Source organism: Salvelinus namaycush, chromosome 33, assembly GCF_016432855.1.
Source record: "Salvelinus namaycush isolate Seneca chromosome 33, SaNama_1.0, whole genome shotgun sequence".
Taxonomy (NCBI): domain Eukaryota; kingdom Metazoa; phylum Chordata; class Actinopteri; order Salmoniformes; family Salmonidae; genus Salvelinus; species Salvelinus namaycush.
Window position 1 is genome coordinate 32,382,203 of NC_052339.1, and position 10,000 is coordinate 32,392,202.

The following is a 10,000-nucleotide window of genomic DNA, read 5'->3' on the forward strand; positions in this document are numbered from 1 at the left end:
CCACAATACCACACTACTCCACTCTACTATACTCCACGATACAGTACTATACTCCACAGTAGTACACAATACTTTACTCCACAATACCACACTACTCCACTCTACTATACTCCACGATACAATACTATACTCCACAGTAGTACACAATACTTTACTCCACAATACCACACAACTCCACTATACTATACCATACTATAGTCCACAATACTACACTATACTTCGCCCCACAATGCCACACCACTCCACTATACTATACTCCACTATACTATACTACACACCACCATACGATACTGCACTCCACTATACTATACTTTACTATACAATACTGTACTCCACAATACCACACTACACCGCACTATACCATACTGTACTATACTATACAATATTATACTACACCATACTATACGCAACAATAATGCACTACACTATACAATACTACACTATACGGTACTCCGCTCCACGATACTACACTGTATTATACTATACAATACTTTGCTATACTATATTTTCGCTTCACAATACTACACTGCACTATACAATACTACACTGTACTATACAATACTACACTATACAATACTCTACTATACTAATGTATACCGTGCTCAGCTGTTGATGCACTCAGGTACAGGACACCACTATAACGTACAGTGAGCAACTCTGATGTGATCATGAATGGTTGACAATGCTTGTTAAACAAATCATGCAAAGTACTGTATCCAAAAACAGTCTTGTTTTTCCACATAGCAAGTGTATATATACTGAACAAAAATATAAACGCAACATGCAACAATTTCAAAGATGTTGAGCTTGAGTTCATATAAGGAAATCAGTGAATGTAAATGAATGAATTAGGCCCTAATCTATGGATTTCACATGAATGAGTGGGTGGGCCTGGGAGGGCATAGGCCCCTCCCAATAGGAAGCCAGGCTCAGGCAATCAGAATGAGTTTTTCCCCACAAAAAACACAGAAATACCCCAGATATATCTCTCAGACAATCATGCAGGTGATGAAGCTGGATGTGGAAGTCCTGGGCTGGCGGGTTATACGTGGTCTGCGATTGTGAGGCTGGTTGGATGTACTGCCAAATTCTCTAGAAAAACATTGGAGGCGGCCTATGGTAGAGAAATTAACATTCAATTCTCTGGCAACAACTCTGGTGAACATTCCTGCAGACAGCATGCCAATTGCACGCTCCCTGAAAACTTGAGACATCTGTGGCAATGTGTTGTGTGACAAAACTGCACATTTTAAAGTGGCCTTTTATTGTCCCCAGCACAAATCAAATCAAAGTTTATTTGTCACTAGCGCAGAATACAACAGGTGTTGACCTTACAGTGAAATGCTTACTTACAGGCTCTAACCAATAGTGCAAAAAAGGTGTTAGGTGAACAACAAGAAATAAAACAACAGTAAAAATACAGGCTATATACAGTAGCAAGGCTACATACAGACACCGGTTAGTCAGGCTGATTGAGGTAGTATGTACATGTAGATATGGTTAAAGTGACTATGCATATATGATGAACAGAGAGTAGCAGTAGCGTAAAAAGTGGGGTTGGGGGGGCACACAATGCAAATAGTCTGGGTAGCCATTTGATTACCTGTTCAGGAGTCTTATAGCTTGGGGGTAAAAACTGTAGAGAAGCCTTTTTGTCCTAGACTTGGCACTCCGGTACCGCTTGCCATGCGGTAGTAGAGAGAACAGTCTATGACTGGGCTGGCTGGGGTCTTTGACAATTTTTAGGGCCTTCCTCTGACACCGCCTGGTGTAGAGGTCCTGGATGGCAGGCAGCTTAGCCCCAGTGATGTACTGAGCCGTACGCACTACCCTCTGAAGTGCCTTGCGGTCAGAGGCCGAGCAGTTGCCATACCAGGCTGTGATGCAACCAGTCAGGATGCTCTCAATGTTGCAACTGTAGAAACTTTTGAGGATCTGAGGACCCATGCCAAATCTTTTTAGTTTCCTGAGGGGGAAAAGGCTTTGTCGTGCCCTCTTCACAACTGTCTTGGTGTGTTTGGACCATTCTAGTTTGTTGTTGATGTGGACACCAAGGAACTTGAAGCTCTCAACCTGCTCCACTACAGCCCCGTTGATGAGAATGGGGGCGTGCTCGGTCCTCCTTTTCCTGTAGTCCACAATCATCTCCTTAGTCTTGGTTACGTTGAGGGATAGGTTGTTATTCTGGCACCACCCGGCCAGGTCTCTGACCTCCTCCCTATAGGCTGTCTCGGCATTGTCGGTGATCAGGCCTACCACTGTTGTGTCGTCTGCAAACTTAATGATGGTGTTGGAGTCGCGCCTGGCAATGCAGTCGTGGGTGAACAGGGAGTACAGGAGGGGACTGAGCACGCACCCCTGGGGAGCTCCAGTATTGAGGATCAGAGTGGCAGATGTGTTGCTACCTACCCTCACCACCTGGGGGCAGCCCGTCAGGACATCCAGGATCCAGTTGCAGAGGGAGGTGTTTAGGCCCAGGATCCAAGGTGCTCCTGTGTAATGATCATTCTGTTTAATCAGCTTCTGGATATGCCACACCTGTCAGGTGGATGGATTATCTTGGAAAAGGAAAAATAATAACAAACAGGGATGGAAACAAATTTGTGCACAACATTTGAGAGAAATAAGCTTTTTGCGTATTGAATATTTCTGGGTTAATTTTATTTCAGCTCATGAAACATGGGACCAACACTTTACATGTTGCGTTTATATTTTTGTTCAGTGTAGTTTGCTTCATTCACCATGCTATTGAGTTGGCAGCCATTTTGTTTGTGGTAGGTACTCGGCTTGTGATTAGCATCTGAATTGTTTGTGTCCCACTGATCTGATCTGTCTCATTGTGTTCCTGTCTCTCCTGTCAGAGCACCATACTGAAGCTAATGTAACACGGCCTCATTACTGCTGGGGCACTGGATGACTGGTAAAGCCCTGTGTGTTCGTGTGTGTGTTTCTGTGTGTTGGTGTTTTTGTGGTGAGCAGCGAACACATGTTTGTTGGGAGAGACTTGTTCCTCGGGTAACCGGGGGCGACGGTCGCGATGGCGACCGAGATGCCATCAGGGTCGTCTCTTAAACCAAAGATGAAGGCTGTGCAGAAACAGTCTCTCTCTGTGAACAATCTGTCTATTTTGTTGGAAGCCACAGAAGCTTCACACAATCCAAGGATGGAAATTTGTCCAAGCTTGTTGTCCATAACATGTTTAGCATTGCTAAATGCTGGGCTCAACTGTATAAAAACAAAGATAGAATGTTGACGCTCTTCATATGGGTAAATCTAACCAAGTTTCAACAGGGTTATGCTGGCCTTAATGTCAAAGAATGTTCTCTGTCTTGTCCTGGTCCTTGTCATGGTTCACATTGACAGTTTTCCAGTCAGAACTGTCGTTTTGGCTGTAACTTGTCACTCTGTGGCGCTACTGACCTAACCTTAACCGACTGTTATCAAATGTTTACGGGTATACAAACACATACTGGTATGTGTTTAACCAGGAAGTGAGGTTGTGTACCGTACTCCAGTTTCTCATGTTGCCTTTAGTAATGCCGCAGACTGAGATTGAACCAGAATGAACCACACACACACCTAAACACGCCTACACACAGACACGTACATTCATTATTCTCTCTCACTCTAGACTTTGGCACTGCTCAACAGAGGCCTCTGTCAGGGTACACTACTGTCTGTCTGGCTCAGAGATACAGTGTGTGTGTGTGTGTGTGTGTGTGTGTGTGTGTGTGTGTGTGTGTGTGTGTGTGTGTGTGTGTGTGTGTGTGTGTGTGTGTGTGTGTGTGTGTGTGTGTGTGTGTGTGTGTGTGTGTGTGTGTGTGTGTGTGTGTGTGTGTTTCAAAGCGGGAAAGTGATGTGGAAAGACACAGTTAGAGGTCAAATAGATGTACCCCAGATATGGATCACTTTGCTGTTCGAGGCTCATACTCCCCTAAAGCAGCTGCCCCAGACCTCACTCACATCTCACTAGGTGTGTGTGTGTGTCATAACCCTCACTATCACTGTAAGCGCAGGTTGCCTAGGGAGGAGTATGGAAGAGGGGGAGAGAGGTGGAGTGGGGGATAGAAAGGAAGAGGGAGTGGGGGGTAGAAAGGGAAAGAAAGAGAGAAAAAAGAGAGGAGGGGGATGTATGCTCCTCTACAGGGGCAGGGAGCTGTGAGTCGGCAGCAGCCAATGAGCACCCACACTAGTCACATGACCAATAGCCATGCAAAAGGCTGGAAGTGAGAGAGAGAGAGAGAGAGAGCGAGAGAGAGAGAGAGGATGGAGAGAGATGGAATGGGTGGAGGGCGAGCGATATGGAGATAGAGGAGGGAAAGAGAGAGAGAGTGAGGGAGGAAAGAGAGAGAGAGAGAGAGAGAGAGAGAAAGGGCAGCACATCCAGTTTACAGTCTCAGTCTCCTCTTCCTCTTGGTCGATTGAGAGCGAAGAAGCACACTGAGAGAGGCTCCACCACACACACACACGCTCGCTCTCATCACTGCCCCTATTGCAGCCGAGACAGAACCCACCTGTGCATCCTAACCAGCAGGAACAACAGACCCACAGGGGAAAGGGAACAAAGAGAGGACAAAGAATCGTAGCCTGAGGGAAAAAACGAGAGTGAGTGAGAAAGGAGGGAAAGCATGTCTTCTCTCTCCAACCAGCAGCCTGGTTCTCCGTTTTCGGAGTACAGCGAACTGTGTAAGGTCCCCTCCGTGGCCCCTTCCGCAGCCACCCAGGCCTGGGACTGGCAGCATGGAGACATGGGGCCCCCCAGGAGTTTCGGAGGGGCCACAGGACTCACAGATGAGGACAAGCTGTGCTTCTTTGACCCTCCTGCAGGCAGTGGCATGGATGCGGATCGCAAGGTACCCGGCAGGGGGGGCTTTCCTGGGTTAGACAGTGCCGGGGAGAGTCCAGAAAGCCCAGCGTCTTCCTCCCCCTCCCCCATGGGCTATGGGAACAACGGTGTCCTACTGCCCCCCGTACCTTGTTCCCCAGCCAGACGCATGGACATACCCTCGCCCTCTAGCTCGCTAAAACCAGGCCCAGACAGCACCGGAGCGTGGAACCTCGAGACCCTTCCACCCCAGAATACTGGCGCCACTAATTACTGTGTCATCGGGGTTGTCAATGACAACTACCTGGAGAGGGAGGACGAGGACAGCACGTCAGCCCTAGGTGGCCGTCAAATGGCCGAGGGCTCCTCGGAGGAGAATGAGGAGGAAGAGGAGGAGGTGAAACTTGAGCCTTGTTTCATGGGGCGTGCTGAACAGCAGCGGAAGGCCATGCGTCGGACCATGTCTGAGTGTTCCCACCTCTCAGTACCTTCTAGCCTGGAGCTGCCTGACCATTACCCTGGTGCTGGGCTGGACGAGCTGACATCGCCCATGGGCGCCCTGCGCCGCTCCTCCCACTCCTCCATGAAGCGCTCAATGACGGTGGCAGACGACCAGGCGCCCCCCACCCTGTCCGCTGCAGGCGCCACCCTCTCTGACCTGAGGCAGGACCAAGACCCCACCTTAAACCTCTCGCCCTTCCCCCCAATGAGAGACTGTAGGGGCACCTCGCCTCTAGAGGGCATCATGGAGGGGATAGGGGCAGACAAGGAGCAGGACGTGCTGCTGCCTGTACCCCTCAGCAATCAGGCATTCAGTGGGACAGGCCCCGGCCTGGGCATGGACACAAACCTGGGCACTGGCTTTGGAGCGGGTAAGAGCACCAACCTTGGCACCGGCTTTGGTGAAAGCATGGGTACCAACCCTTTCACCACATTGGAGGGTAGGTAATGGTGAAGCTGTCTGGCACTGCAGATTGCAGATGGCCCAGATTGTGTGTAGAGCCTGACCAATAAGTCGGTTGACCAATATTATCAGCCGATATTAGTCTTTCACAGAAATAGTTGTATCGGTCTTTATTCCACAGATAAATCGCCGATATTATATACATAGAATGATAAATACGTCTGTTTACATGACCTTTGACTGTTGTTAAGCACTTTAGTGAATCTACTGAAATGTTGACGCTGACATCTAGTGGTGGCATTACGAACTGCAAGTTACTGCGTTTCACTACATGCAGTAGGTTGTGAACTTGGTCAACAGTGCAGTTTCAGATTTACTTTCAGACAAAGTTGAATTCATTCAGCCCTTCTGGTTTATTAGTGTGCTCGTGGTGCTTCAGCACAGACACACCTGGATTCTTATCCACTGCCTTAGACACATCTTTCAGTTGTACGTAAGATAAACTGAACAGGTGTTTTGTATTTATAGAGAATATAGCTTATTGTTGGTGGTTATCATGTAAACCAGAAATAAAATGTTCTTAAATAATGTTAATTTAAATATTTAATTAAGAAATCATCATTTAGAATATATGTTCATCATTTGGAGCATAATAGTGTTAAAAAGGTCTGTTTTTCATTCCACCTCTAAAAAACTATATATCGGCACGTATATCCGTAATCGGTGACTTTTGCTTCACTAAAATCATTATCAGACCCAAAAATCACATTTCGTCAGGCTCTAATAATGTGTAGGAGATGGTGCATCACTGACTGATTCACAACTGAGCTGATACCACCAGTCTGACTGATTCACAACTGAGCTGATACCACCAGTCTGTCTGATTCACAACTGAGCTGATACCACCAGTCTGTCTGATTCACAACTGAGCTGATACCACCAGTCTGTCTGATTCACAACTGAGCTGATACCACCAGTCTGTCTGATTCACAACTGAGCTGATAACACCAGTCTGTCTGATTCACAACTGGGCTGATACCACCAGTCTGACTGATTCACAACTGAGCTGATACCACCAGTCTGTCTGATTCACAACTGAGCTGATAACACCAGTCTGTCTGATTCACAACTGAGCTGATACCACCAGTCTGTCTGATTCACAACTGAGCTGATACCACCAGTCTGTCTGATTCACAACTGAGCTGATAACACCAGTCTGTCTGATTCACAACTGGGCTGATACCACCAGTCTGACTGATTCACAACTGAGCTGATACCACCAGTCTGTCTGATTCACAACTGGGCTGATACCACCAGTCTGTCTGATTCACAACTGGGCTGATACCACCCGTCTGTCTGATTCACAACTGGGCTGATACCACCAGTCTGTCTGATTCACAACTGGGCTGATAACACCAGTCTGTCTGATTCACAACTGAGCTGATACCACCAGTCTGTCTGATTCACAACTGAGCTGATACCACCAGTCTGACTGATTCACAACTGAGCTGATAACACCAGTCTGTCTGATTCACAACTGGGCTGATACCACCAGTCTGTCTGATTCACAACTGGGCTGATAACACCAGTCTGTCTGATTCACAACTGAGCTGATACCACCAGTCTGTCTGATTCACAACTGAGCTGATACCACCAGTCTGACTGATTCACAACTGAGCTGATAACACCAGTCTGTCTGATTCACAACTGAGCTGATACCACCAGTCTGTCTGATTCACAACTGAGCTGATAACACCAGTCTGTCTGATTCACAACTGAGCTGATACCACCAGTCTGACTGATTCACAACTGAGCTGATACCACCAGTCTGACTGATTCACAACTGAGCTGATAACACCAGTCTGTCTGATTCACAACTGAGCTGATACCACCAGTCTGTCTGATTCACAACTGAGCTGATAACACCAGTCTGTCTGATTCACAACTGAGCTGATACCACCAGTCTGACTGATTCACAACTGAGCTGATACCACCAGTCTGTCTGATTCACATCTGAGCTGATACCACCAGTCTGACTGATTCACAACTGAGCTGATACCACCAGTCTGACTGATTCACAACTGAGCTGATAACACCAGTCTGTCTGATTCACAACTGAGCTGATACCACCAGTCTGACTGATTCACAACTGAGCTGATACCACCAGTCTGTCTGATTCACAACTGAGCTGATACCACCAGTCTGTCTGATTCACAACTGAGCTGATAACACCAGTCTGTCTGATTCACAACTGAGCTGATAACACCAGTCTGTCTGATTCACAACTGAGCTGATACCACCAGTCTGACTGATTCACAACTGAGCTGATACCACCAGTCTGTCTGATTCACAACTGAGCTGATACCACCAGTCTGACTGATTCACAACTGAGCTGATACCACCAGTCTGTCTGATTCACATCTGAGCTGATACCACCAGTCTGTCTGATTCACATCTGAGCTGATACCACCAGTCTGACTGATTCACAACTGAGCTGATACCACCAGTCTGTCTGATTCACAACTGAGCTGATACCACCAGTCTGACTGATTCACAACTGAGCTGATACCACCAGTCTGTCTGATTCACAACTGAGCTGATACCACCAGTCTGACTGATTCACAACTTAGCTGATACCACCAGTCTGTCTGATTCACTGTATGCGTGTGTGTTACTGTGTGTTACTGTGTGCGTGTGTTACCTTGTGTGAGTGTGCGCTGGCTTGACAAGGCCATTCAAAGGCAGTTTGCGTGCATAGGGTATTCATGTGGCGCTTGCACTTTCATGAATTCACGCACATGCAGGCCGGCTAGCTCTGTTCAGGCATTCGCCTTGGCTCCCCAACGGCAGTGTGGGGAATATCAATTAGCAGATTTGCCCTGTCTGGTCCTACGGAGAGTGAAACGTGTCTGGCCCAGTCTAAGCATCTGCCTAGATGTATTTGTACTGGCTCCCTTGGTTCCCTCTCCCTCTCCCTCTCCCTCTCCCTCTCCCTCTCCCTCTCCCTCCCCCTCCCCCTGTTTAGAGAGAGCGATTAGGAGATGAGGCTGGAGGAGAGACAATGGAACTTAAACACAAACAAGCTCCAGTCATTTTACATGCTGCTGTCATTTTGAATTACTCCAGTGTCTTTCTTCATGACTTGGAGTCATACTGGGATGTTTACCCCCAGAACGAAGCAGATAATTGTCATACAATGTTCCACTCATTATCTTCTACTAAACAGAATAATGACTGTTTCTTCTAATGTTTTAGGGAGTGCTCTGTAGTAATGGTGCAAGGCCTTTTTCGTGTAGATGTGTTTTCTACACTTCTGTTAGTTTTTTTCTGGTCTTGTGTGTGTGTGTGCCCGTGTTAATTTCGTCAACAAAAATAGTGACTAAAATATTAGTCACACCTATTTTTCAGTGGCAATTGACAAGACTATGGCTGACTAAATAGACCCCGAAAAAAAACTAGAACTTAAGGAAAATGATTATTAATTTCAGTTGACGGAGACTATCTTATCATATTATATTATCTCTGACTACTAAGTGGACTGACCAAGAGTTTTGAAAAGATTGAGAGCTTTTCAGTGATGAAGCACAATTAATATTAGCAGAACAGATGCGTAGCGCAGTTCTGTTCAGCAGTGGGAAGGACACGCGCCACCCGGAACACCCAGCCCAGCCGACATCAGCTGGTGAGCTGCGGGGGGGCAAGCGATGAGTGTGGGCAGAAAGGCTCTGCTCCGGCTCCACCTCCGATTACACATCACGCAGGCCACTCTCCTGCTTCCTCGTAGCTAACCAGTCCCCACCAGTCTTCTAGTTAGATACCATTCGCCTGGTTAAGAAACACAAGCTGCTTTACGGAATTTAAAAACAATAACGGAATTGAGTTTAATAGTAAAACAACAGTCTACTGTAGCTATGTTTTTCCCTCCCTTGAGTATAGAAAAGTTTACGAATGTGTAGTCTCGCTCAACCCTCGTACTTTTCTCCACTACATTTCATAGCCAGGTTCTGTAGCCTATGTACTAGCCACGTCTCCCTCTTTTCCTCAGAGAAACCGTTGAAAATATATGACCCATAATACAGTTTTTACTTTCTATCGTGCATTGGTGGGACGCATTTTACATTAATAGAACGTATCGGACCGGACCGTTAACAGTTTGTTTAGGATAAACCTTGTTTAGTCATGTTACCTCATTAGCTAGCTGTAGCTAACAACCTGGGGGCGCATTCAGCAGGAATCAATGTTTTGGAACATTCTGATAGAAATATGCTATG

At 46.8% G+C, this 10,000-nt stretch overlaps 1 protein-coding gene across 1 annotated transcript in view; it reads left to right on the forward strand.

The window, feature by feature from the left end:
• The window catches only part of LOC120027915 (uncharacterized protein DDB_G0284459-like), a 159,459-nt gene that overhangs the window by 140,256 nt on the left and 9,203 nt on the right, over positions 1-10,000 (forward strand). The window lies entirely within an intron of this gene.